At 39.3% G+C, this 24,529-nt stretch overlaps 1 protein-coding gene across 5 annotated transcripts in view; it reads left to right on the top strand.

The window, feature by feature from the left end:
• Window positions 1-24,529, top strand: part of LOC105496910 (scaffold protein involved in DNA repair) — a 477,476-nt gene that overhangs the window by 46,616 nt on the left and 406,331 nt on the right. The gene's annotated exons all lie outside the window — the stretch shown is intronic.

Here is a 24,529-nt window from a genome sequence, read left to right as displayed (position 1 = left end):
TGCTTTCCCTAGACTTAATAATTATTTTGGTTTTTGTTCATCTAGTTTTACTTACTGATGGAAAAAAATACTTTTTCATCATTGCCTAGCTCTCTTGTTAAGATTTTCAGACAGCAGGCATTCTGTGAGTTTCATTTTTTTGGAGAACTCTTTCCCACAACCTCCTAGCTGCTCCAGTTTGAACTCAGCGTCCTCTCTCCTTTCGCGAACATTGTCACCCGGACTTTGCTATCATTCTGGGAATTTATTGACCTCTGTCCTGTATTGTGCTCCTTTATCCAGGATTTCATGTTTTCCTCTTTCTTGGTTTTCACCCTGTTTTGGTTGAACACATCTTACCGTAACTTCCTGAGGAATTATTTGGTATGTCAGAAGATGCTTTTGTCATATTTTGATGTGTGATTGAAAATTTGTATAGAATTTTTAGGTTGGAAATAATTTTCCTTCGAAGTTTTGAAGGCATTGCTTCATTATCTTAGCTCAAGTTGCTGTCCATAACCTTGAAGCTATTCTCATTCTTGACCTTTTAAGATTTTTCTCTTCATTACTGGTTTTAAGCAGTTTGATTGTGATATGCCTTGGTATGATTTTTCAGTTGGTGTTTGTCAAGCCTTTTGAATCTATGGTGTTTTGGGGGTTCCCCAAGACCACCTCCAGGTTCAGCAGTTGACTAGGAGGATACACAGGACTTAGCATATAGTCATACTCATGGCCATCATTTATTACGCTGAAAGGATACAAAAATAGGGTGAAAAAAAGGGTGTAGAAAAGGGTCTTGCTGTGTCACCCAGGCTAGAGTGCAATGGTGCGCTCATAGCTCACTGCAGCCTTGATCTCCTGGGCTCAAGTGATCCTCTCACCTCAGCCTCCAGAGTAGCTGGTCCTACAGGCATGTGCCACCACGTCTGGCTGATTTTTGTGTTTTTTGTATAATGTGGTTTGCCATCTTCCCCAGGCTGGTCTCGAACCCTTGTGTTCAAGGGATCCGTCCACCTTGGTCTCCCAAAGTGCTGGAATTGCACGTGTCAGCCACCATGCCTGGCCAAAAGAATGCAAATTTAAATCAGCAGTCTTCCACGAGTCCTCTCCCAGTGGAGTCACACAGTATATGCTTAATTCTTTCAGCAAAATGTTTAGATGACATGTGTGAAGTGTTATGTACTAGGGAACTCATTAGAGACTCAGGGTTTTTATTAGGGACTGGTAACATAGGCACCCTCTCCCTAGAATCTACCCAAATTCCAGACTTCAGAAAGAAAATGGGTATTCAGTATAAACCATATTGTTTGCACAGTTTAGGCACAGTGACCCACCATTATTTATCATTTATGGAATGATGAAGATTCTCCTGAAATCTGTTTTCAGAAGCTAGGCAAGGACCAGCTTTGCAAGCAGGGTTTTCTAAGGATAGCTACTTCAGGCCAACTTTGTTAACTCTTTTCTGCATATATGTGAGTTTGTAGTTTTCATCACATTTGGTAAGTTTTTGGCTTTTACTTCTCAATAAATTTTTTTTCTGACTCCCCTTTTCCTCCTGTGACTCCAATTACATGTATATTAATTAGGCTGCCTAATGTGTCATGTCTCATTTTTGCTGTCATTGTTTTGTCCCCTTCATTTCATTTTGGGTGGTTTCTGTTGCTACATCTTCAAGTTTTTTTTTAATTCTTTTTTTTAATAACTTTTTTTAAATTTTTCAGTATATTCTGCAGGTAATACTATAAGTGTGTTGGTCATCTCTGACATTGTAGTTTTCATTTCTAGAAGTTTGATATGAGTCTTTTTATATTGTCCATGCCTTTCCTTAACATGTCATACATTCTATATTTTGAACATAGAGTATATTTATAATAACTTTTTAATGGCTATTTTGGTAAATCTATCTGTGTCATTTCTGTGTCTATTTCGCCTCCTTATGGGTTGTATTCTTCTGCTTTTTTGCATGCCTATACATTTTAAAAAATTGTAAAATGCAATGCACTGTTATTATAGTCATCATTCTGTGTATTAGATTACTAAAGCATATTCCTTCTGTCTAAATGAAATTTTGTATCCTTTAATCGGCATCTTCCCTTTCTCCATCCACTTTTCTCTCCCAGCCTCTGGTAACCAACATTCTACCCCGATTCTGTAAGTTCTACTTTTTTAGATTCCCCATGTAAGTAAGATCATGCTGTATTTGTCTTTGTGTGCCTGGCTTATCTGAGTTAACGTAATGTCCTCCAGGTTCATTCATGTCGCAAATGATAGAATTTCCTTCTTTATTAAGACTGGATAGTATTCCATTGTGTAGATATACTACATTTTCTTTATGCATTCATCTAGACACCTAGATTGTTTCCAAATCTTAGCTATTGTGAATAGCACTGCAATTAACATGGGAATGCAGATTTTTTTTTAGCATACTGATTTCAATCCTTTGGCCCAGAAGTGGGATTACTAGATTATATGGTAGTTCTATTTTTTCGTTTTTTGAGAGACCTTCATGCTATTCTCCATAATAGCTGTGTTAATTTACATTCCCACCAACAGTGTACAAGAGTTTGGCCTCCCAAAGTGCTGAGATGACAGGTGTGAGCCACCGCGCCTGGCCTGCAGTATTTTCTTTTAGGACATTTAACAGATGTATTTGATTACTGATATGACTTTCCATATTAACTTGATAGTACTTTGATATTATTGGCTGGGGTTTTATAATTTATTTTATTGGTGTCTTCAAGAACCATTTGCTGTGGTTTGAATATCCCCTCCAAAACTCTTGTTGAAATTTAATTATCATGGTGACAATATTAAAATATGGGACTAATACAGTTTGGGTCTGTGTCCCGAACCAAATCTCATGTTGAATTGTAATTTCCATTGTTGGAAATGGGGCCTGGTGGAAGTTGACTGGATCATGGAAGTGCATTTCTCATGAATGGTTTAGCACCATCCCCCTTGGTACTGTCCTCACAATAGTGAGTGAGTTCTTGTGAGAGCTGATAATTTAAAAGTGTGTAGCAGCCTGGCACCGTGATTCCTGCCTATAATCCCAGCACTTTGGGAGGCCAAGATGGGAGGATCAGTTGAGCCCAGGAGTTTGAGACTGACCTGGTCAACATAGCAAGACCCTGTCTCTATTAAAAAAATAAATACATAAATACATAAAAGTGTGTAGCACTGCCCGCTTTGCTCTCTTGCTTTCACCGTGTGAAGTGTATGCTCCCTCCTCTCACTGCTTTCACCATGTGAAGTGCCTGCACCCACTTTGCCTTCCACCATGAGTGAAAGCTCCCTGAGGCGTCCCCAGAAGCATATGCTACCATGCTTCCTGTATAGCCTGCAGAACTGAGACAGTTAAACCTCGTCTTTTATAAATTACCCAGTCTCAGGCATATCTTTATACCAATGTAAGAATGGTATATATTAAAAGAATGGTCTATGTTAAAAGAACCTTTTAATGGTTCCTGTATTAGGATTAGGCCATGAGGGCCTTGCCCTCATGAATAGATTAATATCATTATCACAGTAATGGGTTTGTTACCACAAGGACGTGTTGTTATAAAAATTTTCTGTCCCTTGCTCTCACCCTCACTTGTCTCTCTGCTTTCTGCCATGGGAAGGTGTAGGACAAAGGTCCTTACCAGAAGCCAGCACCTTAATATTGGAATTTCACTCTCCATAACTGAAAGAAATAAACTTCTTCTCTCTGTAAATTACCTACCCTATGGTATTCTGTCATAGCAAAGCAAAATGGACTAAGACACCATACCTACAGAGGGCAGCAGAGACATAGCAGTGAATTCTCATAACCTAATTTTTCAGGAAGTGTGAAGGAAATTGGGTTTAGGTGAACTTTGTTATGTAATTCTCATATACTTTATGTAGTGACTTCTATGCAAATACAGGCTAATAGACATAATGAATGTAAAGTAATGTGAGACTCAGGAACTTTTGTGAGAAGGTAAGCAACAGAAGCTGGTTGGCACAGATAAAAGATCTGAAAGTAGTTCGTGTAGTTTTAAAGGAAAAGTAAATGTGGCTTTCAAATTTGAAATAATGGATTCATTTTTATGAAGCAGCTATTTTGTTTGTGTTCTTACCAGTAAGGGTAGGAAAAATGATTCAGTAACTCATAGAAGGTGGAATTATGGAAAAGTTTAAAAATAAAACAAGAATAAACAAAATTTTGTATCACATGGGAGTGTATTATAACCTTGCAGAAAGTGATCTGACAGACCTTTAAAAATATTTCTAAATTTAATGTGCATATATATAATTTTCTTTATTTTTACTTATATAAATTTTTGAAAATCAGTTTTGCTTTTAATCCGTTTTAATAGTGAATTAGAATAAAATGATATGACTAGATGTGTACTAATTGTTAATGCCTAAGAACTGCCCATTGTTTTCATCTTTTTTCCCAATGTTTTACATTGTAAAATACACTCAACGTAAAATTTGCTATTTTGACCATTTTTAAATGTGCAGTTCAGTGGTATTGAATATTTTCATAATGTTGTGTCAACTACCATCACCACCATCTATCTCCAGAACTCTTTTGATCTTGTGAAATTGAAACTCTATACTCATTAAACAGTAACTCCTCCTTCTGTCTTTCCCCCAGCTTCTGGCAACCACTGTTCTACTTTGTGTATGATTTTGACTACTGTAATTACTTCATATGAATAGAATAATATAGTATATGTCTTTCTGTGACTGGTTTATTTCACTTAGCATAATATCCTTAAGGTTAATCCATGTTGTTAGAATATTTTATTTTTATTTTTTGAGATGGAGTCTCACTCTGTTGCCCAGGCTGGAGTGCAGTGGTGCGATCTTGGCTCACTGCAACCTCCGCCTCCTGGGTTCAAGTGATTGTCGTGCCTTGGCCTCCTAGTAGCTGGGATTATAGGCACATGGCACCACGCCCAGCTAACTTTTGTATTTTTAGTAGAGACGGGGTTTCACTATGTTGGCCAGGCTGGTCTTGAACTCCTGACCTCAAGTGATCTGCCCACCTCAGCCTCCCAAAGTGCTGGGATTACAGGCATGAGCCACTGAGCCCGGCTAGGATTTCCTTCTTATTAAAGACTGAATAGTATTCCATTGTATGTTTATACCACATTTTTACTTAATTTGTGACCTAACATATGGTCTATCCTGGAAAATGTTCTATATTCACTTGAGAAGAATATGTATGCTATTGTTGGGTACAGTGTTGTGTATGTGTCTGTCAGATCTAGTTGGTTAGTGTCTGAGGTCCTCTGTTTCCTTACTTATCTTCAATCTGGCTATTCTATCCACTATTGAGAGCAGGGTATTGATTTAATCATCTGTTATTTAGAAAGGTCTGTTTCTCCCTTCAATTCTGTCCGTTTTTGCTTCATATATTTTTGAAATCTTTTAATTGGTGCATAAATGTTTATAATTTTTGTCTTCTTGCTGCTTACTGTATCAAATAATGTATTCATATATAATATCCTTTGTCTCTTGTAACCTTTTTTGATTTAGTCTGTTTTCTCTGATATTAGTATAGACACCTCTACTCTGTTCTGGTTACTATTTGCATGGAATATCTTTTTCTATCTTTTAATTTTCAAACTGTGTCTGTGGATCTAAAGTAAGTCTAGTATAGGCAACATATGGTTGAATCCTGTTTCTCTATTCTGTCAATCTCTTGTCTTTTGATTGGAGAGTTTAATCCATTTGAATTTAGATTATTTGTACAGAAAGATTTCTGTCATTTTGTTGTTTGTTGTTTATATAACTTACTGCTTTTTGTGGGGGCCCTCATTTCCTGCATTACTGTCTTCTTTTGTGTTTACTTGATTTTTTTAATGAAATGTTTAAATTCGTGTCTCATTTCTTTCTTTTTTTTTTTTTTTTAATGGAGTCTCTATCATTCAGGCTGGAGTGCAGTGGCGTAATCTTGGCTCACTGCAACCTCTGCCTCCTGGGTTCAAGCAGTTCTCCTGCCTCAGCCTCCTGAGTAGCTGGGATTACAGGCATGTGCCACCACGCCTGGTGAATTTTTGTATTTTTAGTAGAGATGGGGTTTCACCATGTTGGCCTGGCTGGACTCGAACTCTTGACCTCAGGTGATCCACCCACCTCGGCCTCCCAGAGTGCTGGGATTACAGGCGTGAGCCACTGCACCCAGCCTCTTCTCTCATTTTTCTTTTTTTTCTTTTTTGAGACAGAGTCTCACTGTGTCACCCAGGCTGGAGTGCAATGGTGCAATCTCAACTCACTGCAACCTCCGCCTCCCGGGTTCAAGCAATTCTCGTGCCTTAGCCTCCCTAGTAGCTGAGATTACAGGCATGTGCCACCATGCCTGGCTAATTTTTGTATTTTTAGTAGAGACGGGGTTTTACCATGTTGGCCAGGCTGGTCTCAAACTGCCGACCTCAGGTGATCCACCCACCTTGGCCTTCCAGAGTGCTGGGATTACAGGCATGAGCCACTGCGCCCGGCCTAGTACTTTGAACAAATTTAAAACAGTTGTCATAAAGTCTTTCTCTGGAAGATCTGCCATCAAGTCTTTTTCAAGGACAGTTGTGCTTATTTTTTTTTCTTTTGAATGTGTCATACTGTGTCTGGAATTGGTGGGTTCTTGGTCTTGCTGACTTCAAGAATGAAGCCACAGACCCTCACGGTGAGTGTTACAGTTCTTAAAGATGGTGTGTCTGGAGTTTGTTCCTTCAGACATTCAGATGTGTCTGGAGCTTCTTCCTTCTGGTGGGTTCGTGGTCTCGCTGTCAAGAGTGAAGCTGCAGACCTTCCTGGTGAGCGTTATAGCTCTTACAGGCAGCGTGTCTGGAGTTGTTCATTCTTCCCGGTGGGTTCGTGGTCTCGGCTTCAGGAGTGAAGCTGCAGACCTTCACAGTAAGTGTTACAGCTCATAAAGGCAGTGTGGACCCAAAGAGTGAGTAGCAGCAAGATTTACTGCAAAGAGTGAAAACAAAGTTTCCACAGTGCAGAAGGAGACCCCAGTGGGTTGCCGCTGGCTGGCTGGGCAGCGTGCTTTTATTCCCTTATCTGGCCCCACCCACATACTGCTGATTGGTCCATTTTATGGAGCGCTGATTGGTCCCCTTTACAGAGAGCTGATTGGACCATTTTGACAGAGTGCTGATTGGTGCATTTACAATCCTTGAGCTAGACACAGAGTGCTAGACAGAAAAGTTCTCTGAAGTCCCCACTAGGTTAGCTAGATACAGAGTACTGATTGGTGTATTTACAAACCTTGAACTAGACACAGAGTGCTGATTTGTGTATTTACGATCCTCTAGCTAGACATAAAAGTTCTCAAAGTCCCCACCAGATTAGCTAGATACAGAGTGCTGATTGGTGTACATACAATCCTCTAGTTAGATATAAAAGTTCTGCAAGTCCCCATCCGGTTCAGGAGCCCAGCTGGCTTCACCTAGTGAATCCTGCACCAGGGCTGCAGGTGGAGCTGCCCGCCAGTCCCAAGCTGCGCCTGCACTCCTCAGCCCTTGGGCTGTCGATGGGACCGGGTGCCACAGAGCAGGGGAGCAGCGCCTGTCGGGGAGGCTCAGGCCATGCTGGAGCCCACCGCAGAGTGGGGGAGCTCGGACATGGTGGGCTGCAGGTCCCAAGTCCTGCCCCGTGGGGAGGCGGCTGAGGCTCAGTGAGAATTCGAGCACAGTGCCAGTGGGCCTGCACTGCTGGGGGACCCAGGGTACCCTCTGCACCTGCTGGCCCGGGTGCTAAGCCGCTCACTGCCCCAGGCCAGCAACCAGCCAGGTGCTCCATGTGCAGGGCCTGCCGAGCCCGCACCAGAACTTGCACTGGCTCACCTCGGTTCCCCCCGCACCTCTCCCTCCACACCTCCACGCAAGCAGAGGGAGGCGGCTCCAGCGTCAGCCAGCCCAGAGAGGGGCTCCCATGGTGCCATGGCAGGCTGAAGGGCTCCTAAAGCACCGCCAGAGTGGGCGCCGAGGCTGAGGAGGCGCTGAGAGTGAGGGCTGCTAGCCCATTGTCACCTCTCAATACTTTACTGTTTATCTTATTTTTTGTTGAAAACAGGGCATTTGAATATAATGATGTGGTAAGTGTGGAAATTAAATTCTCCCTCTTCCCCAGCATTTGCTGTTTTGTTTTGTTTTGTTTTGTTTTGTTTTTTAGGCAGAATCTCACTGTGTTGCCCAGGCTGGAGTGCAGTGGTGTGATCTCGGCTCACTGCAACCTCCACCTCCTGGGTTCAACTGATTCTCCTGCCTCAGCCTCCTGAGTAGCTGGGATTACAGGTGTATACCACCATGCCCAGCTAATTTTTGTGCTTTTTAGTAGACATGAGGTTTCACCATGTTGCCCAGGCTGGACTCAAACTCCTGACCTCAGGTGATCTGCCCACCTCAGCCTCCCAAAGTGCTGAGATTACAGGCATGAGCTACAACGCCTGGCCTGCTGCTTTTTGGTTTTTAATGTTATTGTTTTTGTTTATTTTTATTGTTGTAGGCTGTCTCTATGTGAAGGATCAGCCTGAGGTGTAAACTTAAGATTTTCTGAGTCTTTTCTAAGCCTGAGTTTTTCTCCAGGAATGTGTAGGAAGTTTCTGTTTTTCCTTTATAGACAGTTGCTTTCAAATGCCCTAGTCTTTAACATCTGACTCCCAAAAGGGAAAAAGAGAAAAACTAAATCCTTTAAATCCCCAGCAGTTACTTAGTGGGTGGGGCTGGGGGTAGAAGAGGGCTTGTAACAGTGAGTGGCGATGAAGCAACAATGTGTGTCCACCTCTTTGTCCCATTTCTGTGATCAGAAGTAGCATTCAGTGATCAGGGCACATATCCCCTATATTTGCAAGAGAGGGTCCTTTTTGCCTGTCCTTGGTTCCTGTAAGCTGCACACAAGCTGCTGCTAGGAATGCATGCTCAACTGCCTGCCATAGGGTTGAGGGTGGCTAATGGATAGCTGCTACTGTGCTAATACCTGCAAGGGATTAAAATTATGTTCAGGCATTCCTCTGGACGTTACAAGCCTTCGCTAGATTCCAGAATTTCAAAATATTTAAATAGAAGAGATTCTGCCAGTGCAATGATCTTCTAGGTGGAGCAACACATTTGTGGTGCTTTCTACTCCACCATCTTCTCAGAATCCTCTGTGTGTAATTTACATACAGTTGAGTTTAATTCTGATCATCATACATTTTAGAAGTCTCTCATATGATTATGTTTATATAAAAACTGATAAAATTTAGTGCTTGTAAAGGGAATTCTGGAGTTCTTAGTCATGTTCTTTGCATGATTATATTTTAAAGATTTAATTTAGAAACATTTTACTGAAGTCTATATTCCAGTGTGTTCTAATGCTAAAAAAAAGGTTGGAGATTGTATTGAGGAGTCTATTTTTTTACTGTTATTTTATATTATAACTCATGTATTATATATTGTATCTGTTCGTTATCTTAGTATGGCATTTTCGGGCTTTTATTCTCTTTATGAAAGTGAGTAACTGTATGTACCAATATCGATTGTTGCATCTGTGCCAGAAATTATATTTTATCTTTTCATCATCTCCCTTCTTGTATAGCTGAACTTTAGCTTAAAAGATGCCAGGACAAGGAGTTTGTCAGATTGTTCCTTTTCTTTGCGTGAACTTTCTTCCCCTTTCACTACTATCACTGGGTCATCTCATTTCCCTTCATTCCCCTCTTTCTTCTCCATCTTTTCATTTCTCAAATACCTCTGTTTTCTGATACAGGAAGGACTATAATAGAAAAGGATTGCTTTAGGAAATAGTGTTACAACTATGTAATATTAAAAAGTAGTAAGTCAGGCAGGCGCGGTGGCTCACGCCTGTAATCCCAGTACTTTGGGAGGCCGAGGTGGGTGGATCACGAGGTCAGGAGATCGAGACCATTCTGGCTAACAAGGTGAAACCCCGTCTCTACTAAAAAATACAAAAAAAAAAAAAAAAAAAAAAAAATTAGCCGGGCGTCGTGACAGGCGCCTGTAGTCCCAGCTACTCAGGAGGCTGAGGCAGGAGAATGGCGTGAACCCAGGTGGCAGAGCTTGCAGTGAGTCGAGATCCCACCACTACACTCCAGCCTAGGTGTCAGACTGTCTCAAAAAAAATAAATAAATAAAACAAAAAACACCACTGCACTCCAGCTCGGGTGACAGACAGACTCTCTCTCAAAATAAATAAATAAATAAATAAATAAATAAATAAATAAATAAATAATAAGTCGTCCAGCGCAGTGGCTCACGCCTGTGATCCCAGGACTTTGGGAGGCCAAGGCAGGAAGATCACAAGTTCAGGAGATTGAGACCATTCCGGCTAATGCGGTGAAACCCTGTCTCTACTAAAAATACAAAAAATTACCCAGGCATGGTGGTGGGGGCCTGTAGTCCCAGCTACAGGCTGAGGCAGGAGAATGGCGTCAACCCAGAAGGCAGAGGTTGCAGTGAGCCGAGATCGCACCATTGCTCTCCAGCCTGGGGGACAGAATGAGACTCCGTCTCAAAAAAAAAATAAAGGAAAGTAATAAGTCACTATGGATGTGACTTTCACAGTCTTTGAGTATTATAAACAATTCTTTTGAGTTGTCCTTCTATATATTTATTTTTATTATTATTATTATACTTTAAGTTCTAGGGTACATGTGCATAACGTGCAGGTTTGTTACATATGTATACTTGTGCCATGTTGGTGTGCTGCACCCATCAACTCGTCAGCACCCATCAACTAATCATTTACATCAGGTATAACTCCCAATGCAGTCCCCCCCCCCACCCCATGATAGGCCCCAGTGTGTGATGTTCCCCTTCCCAAGTCCAAGTGATCTCATTATTCAATTCCCACCCATGAATGAGAACATGCGGTGCTTGGTTTTCTGTTCTTGCGATAGTTTGCTGAGAATGATGGTTTCCAGCTGCATCCATGTCCCTACACAGGACACAAACTCATCCTTTTTTATGGCTGCATAGTATTCCATGGTGTACATGTGCCAGATTTTCTTAATCCAGTCTGTCACTGATGGACATTTGGGTTGATTCCAAGTCTTTGCTATTGTGAATAGCGCAGCAATAAACATACGTGTACATGTGTCTTTATAGCAGCATGATTTATAATCCTTTGGGTATATACACAGTAATGGGATGGCTGGGTCATATGGTAGTTCTAGTTCTAGATCCTTGAGGAATCGCCATACTGTTTTCCATAATGGTTGAACTAGTTTACAATCCCACCAACAGTGTAAAAGTATTCCTATTTCTCCACATCCTCTCCAGCACCTGTTGTTTCCTGACTTTTTAATGATTGCCATTCTAACTGGTGTGAGATGGCATCTCATTGTGGTTTTGATTTGCATTTCTCTGATGGCCAGTGATGATGAGCATTTTTTCATGTGTCCGTTGGCTGTATGCATGTCTTCTTTTGAGAAATGTCTGTTCATATCCTTTGCCCACTTTTTGATGGGGTGGTTTGTTTTTTTCTTGTAAATTTGTTTGAGTTCTTTGTAGGTTCTGGAAGCCCTTTGTCAGATGAGTAGATTGCAAAAATTTTCTCCCATTCTGTAGGTTGCCTGTTCACTCTGATGGTAGTTTCTTTTGCTGTGCAGAAGCTCTTTAGTTTAATGAGATCCCATTTGTCAATTTTGGCTTTTGTTGTCGTTGCTTTTGGTGTTTGGACATGAAGTCCTTGCCCATGCCTATGTCCTGAATGGTATTCCCTAGGTTTTCTTCTAGGGTTTTTATGGTATTAGGTCTAACATTTAAGTCTCTAATCCATCTTGAATTAATTTTCGTATAAGGAGTAAGGAAAGGATCCAGTTTCAGCTTTCTACTTATGGCTAGCCAATTTTCCCAGCACCATTTATTAAATAGGGAATCCTTTCCCCATTTCTTGTTTTTCTCAGGTTTGTCAAAGATCAGATGGCTGTAGATGTGTGGTATTATATCTGAGGACTCTGTTCTGTTCCATTGGTCTGTATCTCTGTTTTGGTGCCAGTACCATGCTGTTTTGCTTACTGTAGCCTTGTAGTACAGTTTGAAGTCAGGTAGCATGATGCCTCCAGCTTTGTTCTTTTGACTTAGGATTGTCTTGGCCATGCGGGCTCTTTTTTGGTTCCATATGAACTTTAAAGCAGTTTTTTCCAATTCTGTGAAGAAACTCATTGGTAGCTTGATGGGGATGGCATTGAATCTATAAATAACCTTGGGCAGTATGGCTATTTTCACGATATTGATTCTTCCTATCGATGAGCATGGTATGTTCTTCCATTTGTTTGTGTCCTCTTTTATTTCACTGAGCAGTGGTTTGTAGTTCTCCTTGAAGAGGTCCTTCACATCCCTTGTAAGTTGGATTCCTAGGTATTTGATTCTCTTTAAAGCAGTTGTGAATGGGAGTTCATCCATGATTTGGCTCTCTGTTTGTCTGTTACTGGTGTATAAGAATGCTTGTGATTTTTGGACATTAATTTTGTATCCTGAGACTTTGCTGAAGTTGCTTATCAGCTTAAGGAGATTTTGGGCTGAGACAATGGGGTTTTCTAAATATACAATCATGTCATCTGCCAACAGAGACAATTTGACTTCTTCTTTTCCTAACTGAATACCCTTGATTTCTTTCTCTTGCCTGATTGCCCTAGCCAGAACTTCCAACACTATGTTGAATAGGAGTGGTGAGAGAGGGCATCCCTGTCTTGTGCCAATTTTCAAAGGGAATTTTTCCAGTTTTTGCCCATTCAGTATGATATTGGCTGTGGGTTTGTCATAAATAGCTCTTATTATTTTGAGATACGTTCCATCAGTACCGAATTTATTGAGCGTTTTTAGCATGAAGGGCTGTTGAATTTTGTCAAAGGCCTTTTCTGCATCTATTGAGATAATCATGTGGTTTTTGTCTTTGGTTCTGTTTATATGCTGGATTATATTTATTGATTTGCGTATGTTGAACAGCCTTGCATCCCAGGGATGAAGCACACTTGATCATGGTGGATAAGCTTTTGATGTGCTGCTGGATCCGGTTTGCCAGCATTTTATTGAGGATTTTTGCATCGATGTTCATCATGGATATTGGTCTAAAATTCTCCTTTTTTGTTGTGTCTCTGCCAGACTTTGGTATCATGATGATGGCCTCATAAAATGAGTTAGGGAGGATTCCCTCTTTTTCTATTGATTGGAATAGTTTCAGAAGGAATGGTACCAGCTCCTCCTTGTACCTCTGGTAGAATTCAGCTGTGAATCCATCTGGTCCTGGACTTTTCTTGGTTGGTAGACTATTAATTATTGCCTCAATTTCAGAGCCTGCTATTGGTCTAGTCAGGGATTCAGCTTCTTCCTGGTTTAGTCTTGGAAGAGTGTAAGTGTCCAGGAAATTATCCATTTCTTCTAGATTTTCTACTTTATTTGCATATAGGTGTTTATAGTATTCTCTGATGGTAGTTTGTATTTCTGTGGGGTCGGTGGTGATATCCCCTTTATCATTTTTTATTGCATCTATTTGATTCTTCTCTCTTTTCTTCTTTATTAGTTTTGCTAGCGGTCTCTCAATTGTGTTGATCTTTTCAAAAAAACCAACTCCTGGATTCATTGATTTTTTTGAAGGGTTTTTTGTGTCTCTTATCTCCTTCAGTTCTGCTCTGATCTTAGTTATTTCTTGCCTTCTGCTAGCTTTTGAATGTGTTTACTCTTGCTTCTCTGGTTCTTTTAATTGTGATGTTAGAATGTCAATTTTAGATCTTTCCAGCTTTCTCTTGTGGGCAGTTAGTGCTATAAATTTCCCTCTACACACTGCTTTAAATGTGTCCCAGAGATTCTGGCATGTTGTATCTTTGTTCTCATTGGTTTCAAAGAACATCTTTATTTCTGCCTTCATTTCGTTATGTACCCAGTAGTCATTCAGGAGCAGGTTGTTCAGTTTCCATGTAGTTGAGCGGTTTTGATTGAGTTTCTTAGTCCTGAGTTCTAGTTTGATTGCACTGTGGTCTGAGAGACAGTTTGTTATAATTTCTGTTCTTGTACATTTGCTGAGGAGTGCTTTACTTCCAATTATGTGGTCAATTTTGGAATAAGTGTGATGTGGTGCTGAGAAGAATGTATATTCTGTTGATTTGTGGTGGAGAGTTCTGTAGATGTCCCTAGGTTTGCTTGCTGCAGAGATGAGTTCAATTCCTGGATATTCTTGTTAACTTTCTGTCTCGTTGATCTGTCTAATGTTGACAATGGGGTGTTGAAGTCTCCCATTGTTATTGTATGGGAGTCTCTTTGTAAGTCTCTAAGGACTTGCTTTATGAATCTGGGTGCTCCTGTGTTGGGTGCATATATATTTAGGATAGTTAGCTCTTACTGTTGAATTGATCCCTTTACCATTATGTAATGGCCTTCTTTGTCTCTTTTGATCTTTGATGGTTTAAAATCTGTTTTATCAGAGACTAGGATTGCAACCCCTGCTTTTTTTTGTTTTCCATTTGCTTGGTAGATCTTCCTCCATCCCTTTATTTTGAGCCTATGTGTGTCTCTGCATGTGAGATGGGTCTCCTGAATACAGCAAACTGATGGGTCTTGACTCTTTATCCAGTTTGCCAGTCTGTGTCTTTTAATTGGACCATTTCGTCCCTTTACATTTAAAGTTAATATTGTTATGTGTGAACGTGATCCTGCCATTATGGTATTAACTGGTTATTTTGCTCGTTTTTGATGCAGTTTCTTCCTAGCCTTGATGGTCTTTACATTTTGGCATGTTTTTGCAATGGCTGGTACCGATTGTTCTTTTCCATGTTTAGTGCTTCCTTCATGGTCTCTTGTAAGGCAGGCCTGGTGGTGACAAAATCTCTAAGCATTTGCTTATCTGTAAAGGATTTTATTTCTCCTTCACTTATGATACTTAGTTTGGCTGGATAGGAAATTCTGGGTTTAAAATTCTTTTCTTTAAGTATGTTGAATATTGGACCCCACTCTCTTCTCGCTTGTAGAGTTTCTGCCCAGAGATCTGCTGTTAGTCTGATGGGCTTCCCTTTGTGGTTGACCCGACCTTTCTCTCTGGCTGCCCTTAAGATTTTTTCCTTCATTTCCACTTTGGTGAATCTGGCAATTATGTGTCTTGGAGTTGCTCTTCACGAGGAATATCTTTGTGGCGTTCTCTGTATTTCCTGAATTTGAATGTTGGCCTGCCCTACTAGGTTGGGGAAGTTCTCCTGGATGATATCCTGAAGAGTGTTTTGCAACTTGGTTCCATTTTCCCCCTCACTTTCAGGCACCCCAATCAGTCGTAGATTTGGTCTTTTTACATAATCCCATACTTCTTGCAGGCTTTGTTCATTTCTTTTTCTTCTTTTTTCTTTAGGTTTCTCTTCTCGCTTCATTTCATTCATTTGATCCTCAATCGCTGATACTCTTTCTTCCAGTTGATCGAGTCGGTTACTGAAGCTTGTGCATTTGTCACGTATTTCTCGTGTCATGGTTTTCATCTCTGTCAGTTCGTTTAGGGTCTTCTCTGCATTAATTATTCTAGTTATCAATTCTTCCACTGTTTTTTCAAGATTTTTAGTTTCTTTGCGCTGGGTATGTAATTCCTCCTTTAGCTCTGAGAGGTTTGATGGACTGAAGCCTTCTTCTCTCATCTCGTCAAAGTCATTCTCCGTCCAGCTTTGATCCATTGCTGGCAATGAGCTGCGTTCCTTTGCACGGGTAGATGCACTCTTATTTTTTGAATTTCCAGCTTTTCTGCCCTGCTTTTTCCCCATCTTTGTGGTTTTATCTGCCTCTGGTCTTTGATGATGGTGATGTACTGATGGGGTTTTGGTGTGGGTGTCCTTCCTGTTTGTTAGTTTTCCTTCTAACAGTCAGGACCCTCAGCTGTAGGTCTGTTGGAGATTGCTTGAGGTCCACTCCAAACCCTGTTTGCCTGGGTATCAGCAGCAGAGGCTGCAGAAGATAGAATATTGCTGAACAGCGAGTGTACCTGTCTGATTCTTGCTTTGGAAGCTTCCTCTCAGGGGTGTACTCCACCGTGTGAGGTGTGGGGTGTCGGTCTGCCCCTAGTGGGGGATGTCTCCCAGTTAGGCTACTCAGGGGTCAGGGACCCACTTGAGCAGGGAGTCTGTCTGTTCTCAGATCTCAGCCTCCGTGTTGGGAGATCCACTGCTCTCTTCAAAGCTGTCAGACAGAGTTGTTTGGGTCTGCAGAGGTTTCTGCTGCTTTTGTTGTTGTTGTTGTTGTTTAGCTGTGCCCTGTCCCCAGAGGTGGAGTCTACAGAGACAGGCAGGCCTCCTTGAGCTGCTGTGAGCTCCACCCAGTTCGAGCTTCCCAGCAGCTTGGCTCTGTTTACTTAAGCCTCAGCAATGGCGGGTGCCCCTCCCCCAGCCTGGCTGCTGCCTTGCCGTTAGATCGCAGACTGCTGTGCTAGCAATGAGGGAGGCTGTGTGGGTGTGGGACCCTCCCGGCCAGGTGTGGGATATAATCTCCTGGTGTGCCTGATTGCTAAGTCCCTTGGTAAAACACAGTATTTGGGTGGGAGTTACTCGATTTTCCAGGTGTTGTGTGTCTCAGTTCCCCTGGCTAGGAAAAGGGATTCCCTTCCCCCTTGCGCTTCCCAGGTGAGGCGATGCCTCACCCTGCTTCAGCTTTCGCTGGTTGGGCTACAGGCGCTGACCAGCACCGATTGTCTGGCACTCCCTAGTGAGATGAACCCAGTACCTCAGTTGAAAATGCAGAAATCACCTGTCTTCTGTGTCGCTAGTGCTGGTAGCTGGATACTGGAGCTGTTCCTATTCAGCCATCTTGCTCCGCCCTCCTCTGAGTTATACTTTTAATAATGACAGAGCTGCACATGTTGCAGTACCTTTCCTGAAAATAACAATGACAACTTTTGGACAAAATTAAAAAAAAAAATGTATGTGAAAGCACAGTAGGAGGACAGAAAGTAGGAAGAAACTGAGGGATGTTGACATTTGGAAGATAGAATGGCGTAAGATGAGCCTTTCATTTTTTGTGGATGTTTCCCAGAGGACAGGACTCAGTGATTGGTTGTGCAGGTGATGGAAGTTTGAATAGAAACCACAAGACAGAGTTGGGAGTGACTCTAGCAGCTAGAAAGTTGATGAGTATAAAGTAGTCTTTCATAGAGAAGGGTGTCCCAAATTCTGCATAAAAGTCTTAGGCTAAAATAACTAAAGATATTTCATTTTCGCAAGAAAGAGTTTAGAGAGTGGTATAGCCAACTTACCTACCTATTAAGAAAAAAGAAAAAAAAACTCTTCAGAAGAACATAATCAAATCCAGTGTTTCTAAAACTGTACCATGCACAGTGTCCAGAATACAGTCCATATTCAGTAGACACACACATACACAAACAGAAAAATGTGACCTATACTTAAGTGAAAAGCCAATTAATTGAGACTGGCCTTGATATGACTCCTATGTTAGAATTAGCAGCTGTTATAACTCTTCTTAAGGATATATAAAGAAAATATGTACACCGTGAATACACAGATAAGAAACTTCAGCTGAAAAATGGAAACTAGATAAAAGGACTAAATGAAAATTCCATAGATAAATAATGCAATATTTCAAATGAAAACTGATTAGAGATTACAGAATGTTAGGAAAAAAAGGAGTCATTGAAGTTGCTAGATTCATAGAAGTTATTCTTTCTTAAAAAGTGAAAAAGAGACTTCAAAAAGTGAAGCTAGCTAGCGTCAGTGGCTGGTAGGACAATATCAAAAGGTCTAACACTTGGCGTCCTAGAAATAGAGGCCAGGGGAAATTGGGTCAAAATATTCTGGAGAAATTATGGCTGGAAATTTCCCTAAATTGGTAAAAAAAAAAACATGAATTTACATGTTGAAGAAGTTCAGTGAACTCCAAACAAGATAACTACAACAAAATAACACTTAAGTACATTATAGTGAAGCTGTTGAAACTAATAGACAAAAAATCTTGCCTAGATGCAGTGGCTTATTCCTGTAATACCAGCCCTTGGGGAGGCCAAAGAGGGAGTGTTGCTTGAGCTAAGGAGTTTGAAACCAGCCTGGGAAATGAAGTGAGACTTCATCTCTACAAAAAGAAAAAAATCTTGAAAGCACCCTGACAAATGCTAATGAATGGTAGCTGACTTCTTATCAGAAGTAGTGCAGGCCAGCAGGCTATAAACACCTTTAAAGTACAGGTAAAGTAAACATCAACTCAGAATTCTATGGCCAAATAAGAAAACATACTTTCTAGCTAAGAAAATCTTTATACTACAAGAAATGTTTAAGGAGATACTTCAAGCTGAAGGAAAGTGATACCAGTTGAAACTCAGATCTTCAGAAATGAAGAGCACTGCAATTGGAAAAACGTAAGTCTTCCCCACTCCATTAAGAAATATATAATTCTGACTGTTTAAAGCAGAAATTATAATGTTATGATATGGCATTTATATATGACTGCTAGGCATAAAGGATGAGTCTAGGTAGGTGGAGTTACGTGCTTACTGTGGTCTTTATTTTATGAAGGGGTAGAATTAGTCCACTGTGCAAAGTTAAAAATATACATTATAATTCCTAGAACAAACACTAAAAAAGAAAAAGATGCAAAGAGGTGATAGCTAAAAAACGAGAAGTCAAGATGGAATTCTAAAATGTATTTAGAGAGTTTGAAAAAAGTTGTAAAGGAACAGCAGAATATAAAACAAATGAGATGTGTATCAGTCTGTTCTCATACTGCTAATAAAGACATACTCAAAACTGAGTAATTTATAAAGGAAAGAGGTTTAATTGACTCAGTTCAGCATGGCCGGGGAGGCCTCAGGAAACTTACAATCATGGAGGAAGGGGAAGCAAACTTGTCCTTCACAGGGTGGCAGCAAGGAGCAGAATGAGAGCAAAGTCAGGGGAAAAGCCCCTTATGAATCCATCAGATCTCCTTAGAACTCACTCATTATTACGAGAATAGCATGAGGGTGACTGCTCCATGATTCAGTTACCTCCCACCAGGTCCCTCTCACGACATGTGAGGATTATGGGAACTACAATTCAAGATGAGATTTGGGTGGAGACACAGCCAAACCATATCAGGATGTAAAGAAAACAAATAGCTAAACTACAAACCTAGGTCGAGTCTATCAATAATTACCTTAATTGAAAATAGATTAAGTGTTTTATTTAAAGGTAGAGATTCACACATTGGATAGAAAGTAAGACCTTCCTGTATTTTGTCTACCAGAGATGCATTTTAAAAATAATGACACAGATAGATTGAAACTAAATGTATGAGAAAAGGTGTAGCATGCAAATAGTAAGTATAAGATGGGGTTGTTATATTAATATTAGATAAAATAGACTTCAAGACAGTATTGGAGATAAACAAGGGCATTTCATAGTGATAAAACTCATTAGAAATACATAGTAATCATAAATTTGTATGCACCTAATAAGATCTACAGTCATAAGTGGAAATTTTAAGACTACTCTGTAACTTACAGAAAACCTAGACAAAAATCAGAATATAGAAGATCTGTAAAATACTTCAACCACCTTGACCTAACTGGCATTTGTAGAATATCATGGGCAACTAAAATAGAGTGTACATTCTATTCAAGTACACATGATATGCATACTGAGATAAATAATATATGGGTCCTAAAACATGTCTCAGTACATTTCAAAAGATTGTAATCCTAAAGAGTATATAATGTAACTACAGTAGAATTTAAAGTAGAAATCAATAGCAATAAGATATTCAGGAAAAATCTGAATATTTGGAAGTAAAACAACATGGTTATCCCTAGTCGATCTATGAATTTAATGTGGTTCAAATCATTACCTTAGCAGGACTTTTCTCTTTTGGTAGACATTGAAAAGCTGATTATAACATTTATAGGAAGATAGAAAGGACCTATGTTATATAAAGCAATCTTGATGATTTACAAGGTGGAAGACTTAAATTTCCTTATTTCAAGATTTACTCTAATTATACAGTAATCAAGACTGTGATATCAGCATAAGGATATATAGTCATATAAATGGAGCAGAACAGAGAACTGATACATCATTTTTAACAAAGAAAGTATCCAATGAGGGAAAAGAAAGGCTTTTAAATAAAAAATGCTGGAACAACTAGACATCTGTATGGATAAAAGTTCGCCTTGACTCCCTACCTCACATGGTACCCAAAAGATAAATCAAGATGGATCATAGATCTAAATGTTGAAGCTAAAAGTTTAAAGCTTATAGAATAAACAAGTAAAGAATAGGCAAAGGTTTCCTTGATAGGATACAGAAAGCAGCAACTGATTTAAAGAAAACACCTAACACTCTATAAACTTCTTCAAAATAAAAAATTTCTGCTGGTCAAGAGACATGAAGAAAATAATAGCAAAACCTGTATCTGTAAAGGACTTGTATTAAGACTATATAAAGAAATTCTACAACTGAACAATGAAAATACAGCTTGATTAATTGGAGAAGGATCAGTACAGACGCTTGATGAATGATGCTATATTGAATGGCCAGTGAACACATGAAAATGTTACCAAACATCATCAATTATTAAGGAAATACAAAGTTAAACTGCAAGGAGATGCTACTTTACTTGTCCCATTAGCTTAAAGAGTAATACACCACATGTAGAGCGATGAAAACTCTTATAAAATTCAGAGTTTTTATGCTCTAACCCATGACTTAGCAATTCTACTCCTAGTCATTTATTTAATAGAAAATGAAAGCACATTTCCAAGATTTGTTCAAAAGTGCTTATAATAGGCTGAAACTGGACACAGATAAGGCATAATCCCTTTCTTTTCACCAGCTGGAGACTGGATCAACAAATAAGTATAGTCATAAATGGAATACAACTTAGCAATGATAAGGAACACTGTCTTGGTATGTCAGCAACATAATGAATTTCAAATACATGATAGGTGAAAGAAAGCTTACACAACAGAGTACATTCTGTGTTCTATTTACATCAAGTTCTAGAACAGGCCAAATTGATACGTAATGGAAGAAAAAGCAGTGTTTTCGATAGTGGGGTGAGGATTAATTGTGAAAAGTCTTAGAGGAACTTGCTGGTTGATAGGAAATATTTTATTTTTTGTTTGGAGTTTGAGTTCAATGCTATACGTATATGTTAAAACTTATTAAATGGTATGTCTTTTATTGTATATAAAACCTGAAAAAAGTAAATACATTTTAAAAGAAATATGCGTTGAATTCTTGTTATTGATGTTCATGCTGAGGTATAATGGGATGATGTGTACTGTCATCTGCAACTTTGAAATGTGTCGAAAAGTAAGATGGATTAATGGATGGAGAAATATGATAAACTGGTCATAGCTAAATAATAACAATTGTAAAGTCTTGGTGATGCATGTATTGGTTTTTACTATAGTATCTCTAAAAACTTTCTGGTCTAAATTTGCATAATATATGTGAAAAATCTTCTCAGGGAACGTAGAATTGTGTTTTTGTATTTATGTAAGTAGTTGTCATGTAATTCTTTGATCTTAGAGAATCTGAAATTTCCAATGTGGGTGTACAGTGTCTCACCACCACCTGAGTTTATTTCCGGTTGTTGTAAAACAGTATAATTGATAATGAAATTTTTTGATATTTTTGTCCTAGACATGGAATGTATAGTGCTCTAGCTTTTACTTTTTGAGAGACAGAAAAAGGCCCTGAGCATTGGTGTTGTGTCAATCATCCTAGGCTCAGATCTCCATTCTACCTCTCACTCAATACTTGGCCTTAAGCAGGTATTTAACTTTTTTTTTTAGATCCAATTGGTTTGTCAAATGACTTCAATAACATATTCTTCACATAGTTGCTGTGAAGATTGGTGAGTCATGGCACAGCACACAGCTGAACATAGAAGACATTCAAGCAATGCCAGATTCCTTTAGGATGCAGGTAGACATTCCTAGGGCTTATAATAGATTTAGAAGTAGAATTAGTCTTTTACTTCTTCAGATCTCCTTTGAAGTCTGAGTGACTACAGAACCCATGGACACCCACCTTTAGTCACTAAATGCTGTGTTTCTGGTCTCTAGGGCCTGGTTGCATCTTGATTGGAAACTATTAAACATTTATAAGAAATAATACTGTAATTTGTTTAAGCTAAAAATTTTTTTCTTGAATTTTAGTTTATTGGTCTTAGTTAATAGTATAACTTTTACGTTGCTAAAAAGTTATAATCCAACTGTGTTCTCTGTTGATATTAACTGAAATACGTGTTCTTTTCTAGAGACCTTATTCTGTGAATCATAATATAAAAATATATCTTATGAAATTCTTTATAGATATCTCATTTAATTCTTACCATCCTATTAATAAAATATTTTTATGTCATTTATATGTATTGAGTATCTTGTCTGAAATCACACAACTAGAAAGTAGAAAGTTGTCATTTGAACACAACTGTGTGTGATTCTTTACCTGGTTATCTTAGCCATTTTGCCGAATGGCCTTTCCTTCTTTCCCTTATCCCCCATTTCCATGTATGTGTGTGTTGTCATTCTCTACTAGCTCTTTCTTCTTATATGCAAATAGGCCAGCTGTCTACATTTAAACAAACAGGATCTTTAATCCTGCTGCTCCCATACTCAAGACAAATTGGCAAGTATGTTATTATCTGTTCTGTGAAGTGAAATTAGATCTCTTTTGATTTCAACAGCAAAACCTTATGTTTTATCTTTTTAAAAAGTCCTTAAATCACAAGTTAGAGCAATTAACGTCTATATTACTAATAATATTTCCAGTAGTATGAACGCTTTGGTAATGGTTAAATGGTTCTGAAATCTACACATGAGATGCTTCCCTTAAAGGGGCTTTTTGGCCAGTTCACCAATTATTTGGAAGAGGAAGTCTAGGTTGATTATATTGCTTTGAGTTAGAATATCTGAGAAAGTGGTACTTAAATTAGTTTGCTAGTGTTGCGTTGATAAAGTACTACATACTGGATGGCTTCAACAACAGAACTTTATTTTCTCACAGTCCTTGAGGCTGGAAGATCCTCTGGGACAAGTCCAGGTGCTGGCAGGGTTGATTTCTCCTGAGACCTCTCTCTGTGGCTTGCAAGGTGGCTGGGTCTTGACATGGCCTCTTCTCTGTGTGACCCTCCCCCTTCTTATAAGGATGTCAGTCAGATTGGATTAGGGCCCACCCTAACGACAGCATTTTAACAATCACCTATTTAAAGACCTTATTATCTCCAAGAACATTACATTCTGAGGACCTGAGACTTAAACGTATGAATTTGGGAGGACACAATTTAGCCTATAATAGTGCTATAAAGAGAAGTTCAAAAATGAAGATGGAGATTTTATTTTTTAAGAAAAAAATAAGTTTGCTTTTAGAATGTTAAATTGGGAATATATACTAGATAGTTGATGTTGTCACTTGGGATTTGGAAGAGAACACAAGGTTGGTTGCTTGATTTGGAAAGCATTTGCTTAGAGGTAGTATATTAAAATTAGAGCAACATAAGGAAATTGATTTTTCTCCACATTTCTGGGACAAGAGGAAAAAATAGTGTAAGTAATCGTAAAAATTCTTAGAAAGTATGAAGAAAGGAGCCCACAAGAGACATTTGAAGAACGAGATTTGTTTCTCATGGACTTTATTTCAGTTGGTCAGTTTATTTTCCTTTTATTAAATGCCAGAAATTTTAATACATCAATTGTAATGAAAATGTTTTTCAGATTGTAAATATTTTGGAAGGGATTTACTTAAAACAAGTTAGTGATCCAACCAAGTTCTTGAGTTCCAAAGCCATGGAGACATTTTATGGTGCTCCAGACAATCTACCCCTTTTTCTGTCTCTGGCAGCTGTAGCTTCAACATTCGAGATAGAGTTATGTGAGATTTGTGCTCTTTCCTTTGAAAGTGGAGGACTTTTCTGGGCATGGGTGCCTGATATCCTGAGGTGGGATCATTGCCTCCTCTTTCTGTTTTCCCCAAATATCTCTGCGAAGTCTAGGTTGTTGAAATTTTCCTGGCCCTAAGCACTATTTTAGGGGATCTAAGTGGAAGAAAGGCTTCCAGCACACCTAAAGTTGATAGAAGATAATGGCAACTTGATTGTCCTTTCTTTTGACCATCTCTGTATCTTTTTACAAAATAAGCTTACGTCCACACTTTTTTTTTTTTTAAAGACAGGGTCTGGCTTTGTTTCTCACAATGGACTACAGTGGTGTGATCTCACAGCTCACTGTAGCCTCCACCTCCCCAGTCTCAGGTGATCCTCCCAGCTCAGCCTCCCAAGTGGCTGAGACTAGTGGTGCATGCCACCATGCCCTACTGGTTTCTGTATTTATTTTTACTTACTTATTTCTTTTTTTGGAGAGACAAGGTTTTGCCATGTTGCCCAGACTGGTCTCAAATTCTTGAGCTCAAGCCATCTGCCTGTCTCAGCCTCCCAAAGTGCTGGGATTTCAGGCATGAGCCACCACACGTAATTTCTTTTATGTAATTATGGAAAGTACAGCTCTTTTCTTTACAGAATGTTTGCTTTCAGCCTTGCCACATACATACACATCTTTAGCAACATCCAGTTTGTTACCAGGTCTCTCAGTTTAGTTTTTAAAAATTTTATTTTATTGA

This window comes from Macaca nemestrina, chromosome 8, assembly GCF_043159975.1.
Source record: "Macaca nemestrina isolate mMacNem1 chromosome 8, mMacNem.hap1, whole genome shotgun sequence".
Taxonomy (NCBI): Eukaryota; Metazoa; Chordata; class Mammalia; order Primates; family Cercopithecidae; genus Macaca; species Macaca nemestrina.
The sequence above is the reverse complement of the archived record's forward strand: the minus strand, read 5'-3'. Positions and strand labels throughout refer to the sequence as shown.